The following is an 11,241-nucleotide window of genomic DNA, read 5'->3' on the forward strand; positions in this document are numbered from 1 at the left end:
ATTCAATGCTACTAGATGATCTTTCTGCACTCTTCCGACCATGTTTATTTTAGTTTAGCTATGCTTGAATATGTGTTAGGCTGGTTCGGACGATGTCATGCGACAGGCTCAAGTCTTTGTGTACACATAAGATGCCCAATGCTTAGTGTCCTAAAAGCCATTTGTCACTCTTCCATCTCCCCATGATTATTTCATATTGTCCATGTGCCTTATAATTATTCATATTTGGTGTCCATGTAAGACCACATATTAGTTACCAAATGACCTATAGCGATTCGGTCAATAGACCTACTCTACTTGCAAAGGGGTTTTAGACCTTTGGTAGACAATATTATTAGAGATTGAATAGAATTGAAACATATACAAAACAATGGTTGAAGTAAACTTACAGAATGATTATTCTAAGAATAAGAAGAACAAGAAAAAAGGAGTAACACAACCTTTCTTGAATAATTTTGGTTAAAATCCGTTCAATAGGGTAGATTCTCCAACACCACAATGTCAAGATCTTCAAGCCGCCAAGGTTGGATGATGAAAGAAGCGGGAATATCACCAAATGTTGCCAAGAAAAGAATCGTTGGAGGAAAAGAACGTAAGAGAAGATGAAGAAACCACACCCTTCTTTCCCTCTCTCTCTTTGTGGCTACCAAGTAAGGTTTGAAGCTCTCTCTTCTTCTTATTTTTAGAATTAAACCCTAATCTCTATGATGTATGGTGCTTTTTTAATGAATGCTCATCATGTCCATACATACATACATATATATAGGACATATAAAAAAAAAGGTAAAATGTCCTGGCCGTGACTAAAAAGGGCTTGTGTTCAACTCCGCGGGTTGGCATATTGGTAGAATGAGTTATTTGGGATTTCAACAAATTGGCCCAAAAGTTGTGTGTATCTTATGGGAAGAACTTTAAATGACATAAATTTAAATTAGCCTTTCAAAAAAATAATTAAGTTCAATAAACCTAAATTAATTGAACTTAATATAATTTTTGCTAATTTAAATTAAAATAAAATTGAAACCAATTTATAACAATCTCCACCTTGATTTCAATTTTATCATAAAACCAAAGAAAAGCTCCCAAAGAAATACACCAAAAAAGAACAATAATCACCCTGTATCAAACTGCAACATTCTCATACAAAGGTTAAACTTGTCACAAGATAATGCTTTAGTAAATAATCTGCAACATTTAATTCAGTAGAACATTTAATTCAGTAGAAGCCTTTTTAATAGAGACTAAACCATCATCTATAACATCTATAACAAAGCAATAATGCACATCAATATGTTTAGTTTTTTCATAATGAGAATGATTTTTAGATAAATGTAGAGCACTTTGACTATCATAAAATACAGTCATAGTAACACGATCACTACAACTTAATTCAGAGACAACATCTTTAAGCCATAAAGATTTCTTAATAGCTTTACTTAATGCAATATATTCAGAATCAGTTGTAGATAAAGCAACTATGGATTGTAAACCAGATTTCCAACTTATGGTGCAACCAAAAAGTTAAAATACAAAGCCAGTCAAAGATGTACGTTTATCAATATCAGCAGCATAATCAGCATCAACATATCCAATGACTTCAATTTCATTGTTTTTCTACTCAATTGTGTTTGCTCCACCATAAACAAGACATAGATCAGTGTGACATGCAATATATCTAAGAATCCACTTAACAACATTCTAATGTTACTTACCAGGATTAACAAGAAATCTACCAACAACACTTAGTGGATGAGCAAGATCAAGTCTAATGCAAACCTATCATACATAAGACTCTCTACAAAGCTGGCATATGGAATATCATTCATTTCATGAATGTCATTAAGAGTCTTGGGAGAATTATCAATAGACAATTTAAAATGTTTGCCAAAAGGTATACTAACCCTTTTACTATTTTGCATGTTTAACTTATTAACAAGTCTTGTTACACAATCACATTTAGACAAACATAATTTCCTTTCTTTTCGATCTCTAACAATGTCCATGCCTATGCTTTGCCTAAGTCTTTCATTTCAAATACCCTCTTTAATAGATTTTTCAACTTACCTATCTCATGCATAGATTTACAAGCAATCAACATATCATCAACATATAGGAGTAAGAAGATAATTTGAGCATCAGAGGTTTGTTTAAAATAAACACAACCATCATACTTACTTCTACAAAAATCAATGGATAACATAAAAGAATCAAAATATTTATACCATTGGTGGGTTGATTGCTTTAAACCATACAAATATCTTTTAAGGAGGTTGATCCATGTGAATGGTTTCCTCAAGCTCACCATGCAAGAAAGCAGTTTTAACATCCATTTGTTCTAATTCAAAATCAAAGTAAGTAACAAAGGCAAGCAAAATACGAATAGAGGTATGTATGTCTAACAATGAGAGAAAAAATTTCATCATAGTCTATACCCTCTTTTTGTGTAAATCCTTTGACTACTAACCTAGCTTCGAACCTAGGTTTGTTATTTTCTAAAGGGTTTTTTTTTTTAACTTTATAAATCCACTTGCAACCTACCGTTTTGACATCCAATGGTTTATTAACTAGAACCCAAGTTTGATTCTTGATGAGGGAATCATACTCTTCTTTAATTGTGGCCCACCATTTATCTTTATTTTCATTATTTATGACCTCATTGAAAGATTGTGGTTCTTGATTAACAAAATCATTGGTGGATACTAAGGCATAGGATATAACGTCAACATATCATATCTAGTGGGAGCTACCATGTTCCTTCTTTCCCTATCTCTAGTTAATTGATAATTGATTAAATCTTGGTTTTCCTCCACCTCCTCCTCTTCAACTACTTCCTCTATAGGTATTTGATCTAAAGTAGGTGGTAAAGGTTATTGTTCTACTATGGGCTCATCTACTTCACTAACTTGGGAAGTAACTATGGGAGGTGACAAAATGGTTTTTTAAGTTGCTAGTGGGGTCTTTAGGGTTAGACTTGTTTTCTTCTTCATAACCAATTTCATCAAAGACCATATCTCTATTTATTAAGACATTGGATGAATCTTTTTCTAAGCACCATAACTTGTACCCCTTAACACCCTCGAGATACCCTAAAAAGACATACTTTTTAGCTCTTGGATCTAGCTTTCCCTCTTTTAAATAAGCATAAGCTAAACACCCAAAGATTTTTATGTGAGATAGGTCGGGGGGACTACCTTGCCAAAGTTCTTACGATGTTTTTAGATCTATGCCAGTGGATGGACTTCTATTTATTAGCATGTTGTTGCAGCAACTTCAGCTCAAAAACTTTGAGGAAGCTTAAAATTTGAAAACATGCACCTTACTCTTTCCATTATGGTATGATTCATTCCTTTGACTGTCCCATTTTTGTTAGGGTATTCCTAAAACGGTCAAGTGTCTTGCTATATCCTTAGACTTATAGTAGTTTTTAAACTCATTGTTACAAAACTCTAGTCCATTATCAGTTCTAAGCTTCTTCATTCTAAGGATAGTTTGGTTTTCTACTTATTTTACCCATTTAATAAATTTATTAAAAGTGTCAGATTTGTTTTTAAGAATAAATCCCCACACTTTCGTAGGAAAATCATCAATAATGGATAAAAAAAAAATATCTATCCCTCCCATTAGAAGTTATACTTGATGGACCCTGTAAGTTAGCATGCATATATTCTAATTTTCTTTTAGTAGAGTGACCACCATTTCCAGATTTAACTCTCTTGTGCTTACTATAAATGCAATGTTCACACATATCTAGGTTTACATTTTTATATCAGGAACAATATTTTGTTTAACTAACTTAATCATCCCTTGCTCACTTATGTGACCTAAGCATTTATGCCAAAGAGAAGTTTTGGAGTGTTCACTTTCCCTAGCTAGATCACTTGACCCGACGACTGTTGAACCTTTTAAGGATTATAGGATTTGTCTAAGGATGCCTTTCATTGCTATCATAATACCCTTCATGACTTTAAGCACACCACCTAATTTTACGTTATACCTTAACTTATCAAGCATGCTAAGGGAAATTAGGTTTCTCTTTACCTTAGTTACGTACCTAACTCCATTTAGTAGCCTAATATTCTCGTCATGAAGTCTAAGCCTAACATTTCCTTGACCTTCTACATTACAAAAGTGACGGTTCCCTAACATGACTTTACCTCCTATACCGGTTTGGAAATTTTCTAGCCATTCTTTATTAGGTGTCATATGAAAAGAACAACTCGAATCTAAGATCCAAGTATCATCTTCATCAGTGGTATTAACCATAATGGTGTGGTTATACTTCTCACTTATGTTTACCCCATCACAAATCTCTTTCCCCTTACTTGATGACTTACGTTTTTTAAGGTCAAGACAAAATCTTCTAATGTGGCTTTTTTTTTACAATGGTAACACTTCCTATTTTTAGCCCCCTTGGATTTGGACCTACCTCTACTTTTACTTCTATGTTTTGTGTTTTTATTCTCAGTCTTTCCTTTGATAAACAAAGATTCACCGCTCTTTTTATTTTCTTTCAATTCTTGTTCTTTAACTCTTATAGCAACCATAGTTATTTCCATAGTTAAACTATCCCTACCAAATTTCATTTCGAATTTAACATCATTATATGCATCAGGCAAAAAATTCACAAGAACTATAACATTATTTTCATTAGAGAAAGTTTCACCAATATTTTCCATTTAAAAAATAACACTATGAAATTCCTCTAAATTTTCTTTCATGCTTTTACTAGACTCCATTTTAATTAAAACTAAAGAACCTAGATTTAAGAAATATTTTACTAGATAATGATGCAGTTTGGTAGGTAATTTTCAATTTATTCCAAAGCTTAATGGTGATATCCTCAGTTTTCATTTGCCTACGTAATGAGTCAGACAAATGCAAAATAATAAGGCTATGTGTTACCTTATTCATTTCCAAAAGATTCTCCTCAGCTACACTTTTGGAATGTCCTTTGATCCCATGAGTGTGTAATCAACCTTTTGTTGTCGGAGGACCGTGAACATTTTGATCTTCCAAAGACCAAAATTGTTTTTTCCATCAAAACGCTCCACCTCAAATTTACTTATCTTGAAAAAAAAAAGTACTAAATTGGTAGTAAACTATTAAAAATAAAGAATAAAGGAAACTTAATAAAACTAATCAAGAATACATTTAAACTAATTTTAAGAATAAAACGAACTCTAAAAAACTTCCAGAATCTTTTTACCCAAAAAAGTTTGGAAGAAAGCGAGAAAACTAAAAGGGTAAGGCTCTGATACCAATTGTTATTATGTCAAGACATTAGCACTTCCAATTTAGTACTTTATTGTGCGATCTAAGGGGTGTTTTAAGCAATTTTAGAATAGAAATAATGGTTGGACAGTGTTTAACAAGAATGCAAAAATAGAAAATTAAAGAACAACACAATGATTTATAGTGGTTCGGCCAATAGACCTACTCTACTTGCAAAGGGGTTTATAACCTTTCCTAGACAATATTATTAGAGATTGAACAGAATTGAAACATATACAAACAATGATGGAAGTAAACTTAAAGAGTGGTTATTCTAAGAACAAGAAGAACAAGAAAAAAAAAAGGAGCAACACAACCTTTCTTGAATAATTTTGGTCAAAATCCGTCCAATAGGGTAGATTCTCCAACATCACACTGTCAAGATCTTCAAGCCACCAAGGTTGGACAATGGCGGAAGAGGGAATATCACCAAACGTATACGAAAAACGAATCGCCAAAGGAAAAGAATGCAAGAGAAGATGAAGAAATCATACCGTTATTTCTCTCTCTCTTTATGACTACCAAGTAGGTTTGAAGCTCTCTCTTCTTCTTATTTTTAGAAATAAACCCTGACCTCTCTAATGTACGGTGCTTTTTTAATGAATGCTCCTCATATCCATGCATACATATATATATATTATATATAGGACATATAAAAAAGTTAAAACATGATATTGGTAGAATGGGTTATTTGTGCTTTCACAATTGTCCAAAAATTGTGTGTATTTTATGGGAAGAATTTTAATTGGCATTAATTTAAATTAGTCTTCCAATAAAACAATTAAGTTCATAAACCTAAATTGATTTAACTTAATATAATTTTTGCTAGTTTAAATCAAGATAAAATTTAAACCAATTTATGACACAACATGTTATATAATGTATTCTATAAAAATGTGATATATAATGTACACAACTACTACCAAATGTTACAAATGACCTTGGCATCTTCGGAGAAAGAATTAGGGTTTAAACACGCAATAAAGTAACAATCATATTAATCTTTCATATATAATTGTAACAACATCACATACGCTTTTAATGATATTAATCTTTGGAAAAATTTTATAGATAAAAAGAATGCCAAACTATTTACGAAAATAGTAAAAAGAAATATCGATAGATATTGATAGACTTCTATTATTGTCTATCATCGATAGACTTCCATCAGTTTCTATCACCGATAGACACTTGTAGATTTCTATCCGTCTCTATCAAAGAAGATTAAAATGTTAATATTTTGTGTAAATAGTTTCCCTTATTTTTTAAAAAAAATTCTTGAAAATTCCCCTTAATCTTTCACTTATAATGATAAATAATATTGCACGCACATGCTAAAGTGAGTTTGGCTCAATAGTATTGACATGTGTTCTGTCCCTTGGGTTGGAGGTTCAATCTCCCAACCACAATTGTAGGGGTGGACAAAAAAATTGCTCAAACTGAACCGAATTGCAAAATTGAACCGAACCAAACCGATTTATAAGCAAAATTGAATTTTTCGGTTCGGTGCGATTCGTTGGGCTGGTGAAACCAAATTTAAACGGTTCGGTTCGGTTCAAAGCTTGAAAACCGATTTCTAAACCGAACTGAACCGCTTATATATAAATTTACATACATACACACACACACACACACACACATATATATATTATATATATAATATTAATATTTATTTAATAATTAAATAAAAAAACCTAATTTAAACTCACTTTACCTTCTTCAGCACTGTTGAGCACCTCCCTCCACCTTTAGTATTTCGCATTTTCATTTTGCAACTAGGGTTTATGTCGCGCCGCCGTTCTTCTTCCAGTTTTTCGTCGACTGCCACCGTTCTTCTTTGTTACTAGACCACCGTCGTTCATCTTCGTTATACTGTTGGTTCTTCTTCCTCTTCGTCGACGACTTGACCAGACCGTTTGGGCGTTTGGTTCTTCTTCTTTGACCAGGTCGTTCGGACTTCGGCGCTCACTTCTTCTTTCATAGACCAGGCGTTGACTTCGTCGACCAGGCCGTTCGGTAAATAACTAAAATAAAATTATTGAAATGTAAATTATTTTATTTGTTGAAATTTTGAAATTTTAGGTAACTAAAATAAAATGTTAGATAAATAATTTGTTGTTGTTGTGTTTGAATTTTTAATTTAAGTAAAATGTAAATGATTTTGTTTGATGGTAATAAGTTCTTTCTATTTTCCCCTTTATAGGTACCATTCGTCTATCACAATGAGCTTGAGCAAAAGCAATGATTCCAATGATGATGTTGTTGTGATGCCATCACTACCACCACCACCACGAAAAAACGAAAGTGAGGAGACAGTTTCAAAACATACAAGTGGACGAAAGAGGAAAAATTCATCTATGATATGGGATCACTTTACTAAATGTTCTGAATAGAGTGACGATGATCCGCATGCTAAATGTAACTATTGTGGTATGGTGTATGCATGTCATCCTAGAAGGAATGGAAATTCAACTATGAGAATGCATATTGAACACTAATGTAACAAAAATCCTTATCAAATTAACAAGTCTAAGTTAGATGTAACAAAAACTAAGTTGGTTTTTAAGAACAAATAGGGATTTGGAGATAATTCACAATCACGTTCATCCCTTAGTTACAAGATGTTTACTATTGGGAGTGCTCGTAGACTACTTGCTGAGATGATTATTATAGATGAGTTGCCATTTAAATTCGTGGAGAACCAAGGGTTTAAGAGGTTTGTGAATGGAACTTTGACGTTAGTAGAACCTAATTTTGTTATTACTTCTCGAAAAACAATTGTTAAGGATATTTTGGGAATTTATGATAGTACAAAGAGATGTTGAAGGGCATTTTTATGAAAGAAGGATATGGAGTGTCACTCACAACCGATACATGGTCATCAATCCAAAATATGAACTATTTGGTTTTGACTGCACACTTTATTGATAAAGATTGGAAATTACATAAGAGAATTCTTAATTTCACCCAAATTAAGAATCATAGATGGGAGATGGTAGGAAAAGAGGTTGAGAAATGTCTAAAACAGTGGGATATTGAAAAGGTTATGACATTGACAGTTGATGCTTCGTCAAATGATATTGCCATTGCTTATTTGAAGAAACGTTTTAAGCATGGGTTGGTGTTAGATGGTGAGTTATTGCATGTTAGATGTTGTGCACATATATTGAACTTAATTGTATGCGATGACCTAAAATATATTAATGATTCATTGGTTTGAATTCGAGATGCTGTGAGGTTTGTTAGATCTTCTCATGCTAGACTTGTCACATTTAAGAAGTGTATCACAAAGTAGAACATAAATAGTAAAAGTATGTTGTGTCTTGATGTTCCAACTAGATGGAATTCTACCTATTTGATGCTTGAGACCGTCGTAAAATTTGAAAAGGCATTTGAGAGATTAGAAGACTACGACACAGTCTACGTGAATGAGGAGGAAAACCAACCACTAGGGATTGGGAAATTGCGAGAATATTTACCAAATTATTATCAGTGTTCTATGAAGTAACTGTTAGGCTTTCAAGGTCTTTGTATGTTACTTCTAATATAGTCTTCCATGAGATTAGTATTGTTCAGAATTGCATCAGAAAATATTCAAGTGCAACTGGTCTTAATGATGTGCTTTTGCAAGAATTGGCAATGAAAATGCAAGAAAAATTTGATAAGTATTGGGGAAAAAGAGATAGAACAAATTTATTCTTGTATGTTGCCTTCGTTTTGGACCCTCGTTATAAAATGAAATTTCTTTTGAATTGCCTAAATCAATTATTTGATGTTGATGTGGCAAAAGCCATAGGAAGTAAGGTAGAAGGCGTTTTGAGAGCATTGTTCAGTGAATACAATTTGTCACTATCAGTTGCTAATAAGGGTCAATCTTCATGTACCATTAAAAGTTCTCCATTTAGAACTTCAAGTGCAAGTGCTTCAGAGATTTTCCGTTTTGATTTTGAAGATTTGGATGAAGATGATTCGCAAAGTGTGGGTTCAGAAGTTGATATTTACTTACTGGAGCCTCGTGTTAAATGTGAAGATAACTTTGATATCTTAGATTGGTGGAAGGGGAATTCTTCTAGATATAAGATTCTTAGCAAAATTGCACGAGATCTTTTAGCAGTTCCAGTATCCACAGTTGCTTCTGAGTCTGCATTCAACACTAATGGGAGAGTAATTGATCCTTTTCGTACCTCATTATCTCCAACCACTGTTGAGGCACTTGTATGTGCACAAAATTGGTTACGTTCGGAACAAATCAGCACTAGTTTACGACAATACTTGGAGGAAATTGAAGATGAAGAGGAAAGTTCGTATATTCTAAACATATTTATATATATATATATTTTAACATATTTGTTCATATATTTATTATAGTAACTACTAACAAGTTTATGATTTGTTTCTTGGTTTTCATAACGGGATTGAACGGAGCGACAAAAAACAAGGAGAAGGAGAATCATGATTGACAAGCGAATAAATTTGTTTGTATTGATTGGACTTTTGGAATTTAGCACTAGTGTTTTAGCTTGTTATTTGCTTTTATGTGACTTGTGTATCGTGTACTTCTACTTTGGAGAACTTTTTAGTTTTTAACTTTTTATTGTAGTCATTTGGATTGAAATGTTTTTATTGAGTTATTGTGGATTGATTTGATATGTTTTTATGAGTTATTATGGATTGATATATTTTTATGAGTTATTGTGAATGTGGATTGATATTTAAGAAATTTTGCTATGTGTACTTTGGAGAACTTTTAGTTTTTAACTTTTTATTGTAGTCATTTTGATTGTGCTAGAGATTTGTGCTATGTGACATGTTCTTATTGTGAATTACTAGATTGATATTTAAATTATGTTGAATATAAAAAAAAGAGAGTGGAACTTGGAAGGAAGAAAGAAAATAAAAAGAAGAAGAAAAAAAAAAGCAAAAAAAAAAAAAGTTTTTTAAAAAAGGCAAAAAAATAAAAAGGAAAAAAGGAAAAAAAGGTTTTTAACAAAATGCAAAAAAAAGTTAAAAAAAAGGAAAAAAAAAAGTTTTAAAAAAAGGGCAAAAAAAAAAAAAAAACTCAAATCGATTATTGAAACCGAACCGAACCGAATTGAACCGGTTCGGTTCGATTTCAGGTATATACAAAAGCGGTTCGATTCGATTTGACCATCAAATTGAATCGAACCGAATCGATTCCACCTCTACACAATTGTTGTATTGAAAAAAAAATATTGCGTATACATTCTAGTTTGTATACAATAATTACCATATAAATTTTCATTGTCTATTATATTGAAAAAGTTTAAGAATATATTTTGTTTTTTCTTTTTGTAAAATTTTAAGGGTGAAAATGAAAATTTTCAAACTATGAGCATAATCGAAAACTTATCTCATAATCTAAATAGTATTTTGTATAGTTTAACCTAGTTTATATATATTAAAGAAATCAACAACTACATACATTATAATTTGTCATAATGAACATAGTTGAATAGTAGTTAACATATCTTATAGGTTTTTCGATGTTAAAGGTTCATGCAATCTAAAGACATAACCCTACTCATTGGACTAATAAAACAAAGATTAAAATACAAATTTGGTCATATACTTTGACTTTTATTTTACTATAATATATTTACTTTTTAATTGTTTAGTTTTAATCTATATACGGTCAATTAAAAAACTGGTTAAATAATAACAAACAATAACTTTCATGCAATCTAAAGACACAATGTGACTATATTTTCAAAGTATATAAATGAAATTCTAGTAGTGTAGAATTGTACGACAATGCTAAAGTGGTCAATAGAGTTGCTTGACATAATTAAAACTTTTTAAAAAAATTCAAGTAAAACTAAAACAATTTAAACTAATGAATTATGCAACCTAAAAATGTCAAGACATTCAACAATATTAATTGAGTTTAGAAGAATTTTACGTTTTTTTTTTTTTTTTAAAATATTTGTTGTTATTATTATTATTTTTTAA

At 31.6% G+C, this 11,241-nt stretch overlaps 1 long non-coding RNA gene across 1 annotated transcript; it reads right to left on the reverse strand.

Annotated features, from left to right (window-relative positions):
* Window positions 1-294: 294 nt before the first annotated feature.
* Window positions 295-5,870, reverse strand: LOC120093012. The gene is made up of 2 exons (XR_005486242.1): window positions 5,766-5,870; window positions 295-5,656 (listed from the first exon to the last, which is right to left on the reverse strand). It is a non-coding gene; the product is annotated as an uncharacterized LOC120093012 (long non-coding RNA).
* Between the last annotated feature and the right edge of the window lie 5,371 nt (window positions 5,871-11,241).

This window comes from Benincasa hispida, chromosome 12 (genome assembly GCF_009727055.1).
Source record: "Benincasa hispida cultivar B227 chromosome 12, ASM972705v1, whole genome shotgun sequence".
NCBI lineage: Eukaryota > Viridiplantae > Streptophyta > Magnoliopsida > Cucurbitales > Cucurbitaceae > Benincasa > Benincasa hispida.